Genomic DNA, 4,136 nt, shown 5'->3' on the forward strand with positions numbered 1-4,136 from the left:
GGGGGCAGAGTATAGCTCAGTGGTAGAGCGCATGTTTGGCATGCATGAGGTCCTGGGTTCAATCCCCAGTGCCTCCATTAAAAAATATATAAAAATAAAACAATACAAATATCTTCTCTTATAGTTCTGGAAGTCAGAAGTCTGATATCAGTTTCACTGAGCAGAAATCAAGGTGTCAGCCAGGCTGGTTTCCTCTGGAAGCTCTGAGGGGTGAATCTGTTTCCTTGCCTTTTTCCAGCTGCTAGCAGCTACTGGTGTTCGTTGGCTTGTGGCCCCTTCCTCCATCTTCAAAGTGCATCCTTCCAGCCTCTCATCACATAACCTTCTCTTCTGACTCTGCCCTCCTGCCTCTCCCTTATGAGGACCTTTATGATTATATTGGGCCCACCCAGATAGTCCAGGATATCTCCCCATCCCTAGATTCTTAACCACATCTACAAAATCCCTTTTGCCATATAATACAACATTCACAGGTCCCAGGGATGAGGATGTGGCATCTGTGGGGGGACTGCAATTAGCCGACCACATCCCCCTATTGAATCAGTTTGGTTAGTCAAAGATTTCTCCTAAAAACAAAGGAACACAGATTTCCACTTTTCTCAGAGATGGGACAGGAACTCTCCCTTAAATAAGAGCTTTTTTAACTTGATATGTTTTGAAGAACCTGTGTGCTTGTGTTTTCTGTATTCTGATTATAAAATTAGTAACTGCTGAATCTTAAATGTTTTTGTTCAACTGTGGACCTTGAATAAACGTTACAAAATCACCACTCTGAATATCACTCCTTCCCAAAAGGTTATCTGGCCTGTGATGCTGCCTCGCCTCCCCCAGCCCAGTTTTCCTTTGGTAGGTAAGGCTCAGTTCCTGGCAAGGAGTGCCCGTTGGGGTCTGGAGTCCGGATCAAAGGCCCCTGGACACTCAGCCACATTTGCAAGTCAGCACTCACTTTCTCAGATGTTGGATTCTCCCATCCCCTTTGCTCATGCGTGGTTCTACCAGAGGATCTCAACACAAAACGTTGACCTAACTTGCAATTGGCTACTCCATCTAAGACAATAATCTTTCTCCTTTGTGTGCAGCTCTTCCCCATGGGGCAGTCTGAGTGTCACCATCTTTTCTGGGTTTGCCCTGTACTCATCCATGTAGGGGCAGGGTGAGCCCTACTCGGCTATTATGAATAATGCTGCTGTGAACACAGGTGTTCGTTTTTCCTGGCTGTACACCCGGGAGTGGAATTGCTGGGTCACGTGCTAACTCTCTATTTAACCTTCTGAGGAATCACCACCGTTTTCCACAGGGTCTGCACCATTTTACATTCCCACCAGCAGGGTGTGAGGGTTCCAGTTTCTTCACATCCTTGTCAACAGTTGCTATTATCTGTCTTTTCTGTTGTAGCCATGCTAATGGGTATGAAGTGGTGTCCCACTGTGGGTTTGGTTTGCTTTTCCCTGATGGCAAATGACATTGGGCATCTTTTCATGTGTTTTTAGTGGCCATTCATGTATCTTCTTTGAAGAAATGGCTATTCAAAAATTCTGCCCTTTTAAAATTGGGGCAGAATTAAAATTTTGTCTTTTTATTGTTGAGTTATAAGAGTTCTTGCAATATTCTGGAATCAAGCCCTTATCAGATAAATGACTTGCAAATATTGGCTCCCATCCTGTTGTAATATACTTTTGCACAATTGCAATACGTCTGTTGAAAGCAGCTGCCAAATGTAAAAGTGACTCATACCTTCACAATTTCTGAATTGCCAGTGACACAGAAGTGTGAGGCACAACGTCACTCCTGGCTCCTGAAACTTGTCTAGGACCAGATGAGGGCAGAACCAACGAGAGGGGCCCCAAGAACCTATCTTGGTCCAGGGGGTGACTCTGCCTTAGTCGGATCTGAGGCAGCTCCATGAACAAAGCAGAGGAGTAGACCTGGTACCAGGCTCTGCTCCCAGCTCTGTGGTTCCCCAGTCCTGTGACCCAGACATGTCATTGAAACACTCCAAGCCTGTTTCCTCCACTGAAAATGGAAGACCCACCTGGCTTAGCTCATGTGATTGGTGAAGTGAACACGTGGACGGGAAAGGATTTTGTTCTTTGTAAAGCTTTGTAAAGTGTCATATGAACAGAAAATGAATGATTTGTCAAGTAAAACAGCATCTTGAAATCTCCTTCCGTCAGCTCTTCAGATCCAAATACTTGTGCCCGGAAGGAGAAAAGAGGCCACAAGGATTCGAGGGAGGAGAGATTCTATTTTCTTGGATTTGGCTCTTTTGTTTACACTGTGGTCATAGTAGAGAATGTCCTGGAAAGGGAGAAGAATTTCTCCAAAAGGCTGTTTATGAACAAAATAGGTGTCCTAGAGAGAGGTGCCCCAAAGCAGAGATGCCCCCCTCTTTCTTCCAGGGCCCTTCATGCTCCTCTCTACTTTTCTTTTTCATATTGACTTTAAAGTTTTTTCATTGTGATAAAATATACGTAACATTAAATTTATCATTTAACCATCTTTGAGTGTACAACTCAATGGCTTTAAGTACATTCACAGTGTGGTGCAGCCATCACCATCATCATCGCCAGAACTTTTCGTCTTCCCCAACTGAAGCTCTGTCCCCTTGAAATACTAACTCCCCATCTTCCTTTTCTAGCCCCCAGCACCCGCTACTCTACTTTCTGTATCTGTGACGTTGCCTGCTCTGAGTACTTCACAGAAGCAGAATCATGTACTATTTGTCATTTTGTGACTGGCTTATTTCACTTAGCACAGTGTCGCCAAGGTTCATCCGTGCTGTAGCCTAGGTCAGAATTTCCTTCCTTTTCATGACTGAATACTATTCCATTGTACAGAGAGACCACATTTTTTTTTAAAAGAAATATCATCTTCTTTTTATTCATACACAAGAAATTTCCCCAATTATGCAATTTACAACCAAGAGCACCTGAGGGCAAATGAACTAGGTGATGTCCACAAATTCACATGGATTGTCTGCTCACAAGAATCGGATTATAGACAAATCCCAAGTCTGAGCTGATAGATGTGTTACTGTATGGCAGAGAGACCACATTTTAACCATTCAGCTGTCAGTGGACATTAGGGTTGTTTTCACCTTTTGGCTATTGTGAGTCGTGTGCTCCTTACTTTCTACAGTACGTAAGTTTCAAAAACCCCAATGAAGGGTTAACCAGAGGGCCCCAGAGTCTCACAAGGGTGGCACCATACATCACTGTCCCTGGGGCACCTGCAGTAGGGGCAGAGGGCCAGGCAGAGGCCTAGACGTTGGAGCAGAGGGTCGGGGACAAGGAGAGGGACAAAAGTGGTGGAGGGAGGCCATCCTGGATGGGGGCAGCTTTAAGGAAGGTGGAACATCTGAAAATAAAGGTCCCAAGTTAGGGTTTATCTGGGTCCCCCTGGGAGGTGTGGGGCCACAGACTTGTCCGCGCATGAGGAGGCAAGGACGGGCAGTGTGTTTTCATCAGTGGGAGGGAAGGCCTGAGTTGAAAAGTTCTGAGAACAGCACAATCTTAGGAAATGGCAGAGCCATTCACTTTGACTCTGAGCTGCCCATATAGCTCTAAAGTTTGGTTCTTCCTTGAGCCAAAATAAAAAGTGACCCTCAGAGCTCAGTGGTATGGACTCTTGTTGGAGTCCTGGGAGACAAGGTCCCTGGGGGAAGAGGAAGCAGAGATGTCACCTATGCTGAGGGTACCTCCCCACCCCTGTCTACTCTTTCTCAAGGAGAGGAGGAGCTTATCACCCATCTGCTGTTCACTCTCTGGGTCTCCTCTGGCCCTTCTCACCCAGCATCCTGGTTTCCTGGGCTCTCTCTGCAAATCTTCTACCAGGGTTACTGCCTCTCAACACCGTCAGAGTGTTCATGCTGAAGCCAGTGTGGGTCTCTCAGACAGGATGGTCAGGAGCACTCCAGCTGCAGAAGCTCCAGATCTGCTCTTTGCTGGGCATCTCTGGCCTGAGCCACTGACAGCAGTCTCCAGACGTGGCTACAAGCCTCTTCAGCCCAGCGACCTCCTCACAGCAGAGGAGGACTAATCCACTGACAGCAGTGTTTCAGGAATAGGATCAGGCTTGCAGGTTGGATTCCTGCCCCCAGATGGCATCTTTTATCTGGAGGCTTTCCATGTCTGGGG

General features: G+C 46.4%; 1 non-coding gene across 1 annotated transcript; it reads left to right on the forward strand.

The window, feature by feature from the left end:
* Positions 1-77, forward strand: TRNAA-GGC (transfer RNA alanine (anticodon GGC)). Its single transcript has one exon. It is a non-coding gene; the product is annotated as a tRNA-Ala (tRNA).
* The last annotated feature ends 4,059 nt before the right edge of the window (positions 78-4,136 follow it).

This window comes from Camelus dromedarius, chromosome 24, assembly GCF_036321535.1.
Source record: "Camelus dromedarius isolate mCamDro1 chromosome 24, mCamDro1.pat, whole genome shotgun sequence".
NCBI lineage: Eukaryota > Metazoa > Chordata > Mammalia > Artiodactyla > Camelidae > Camelus > Camelus dromedarius.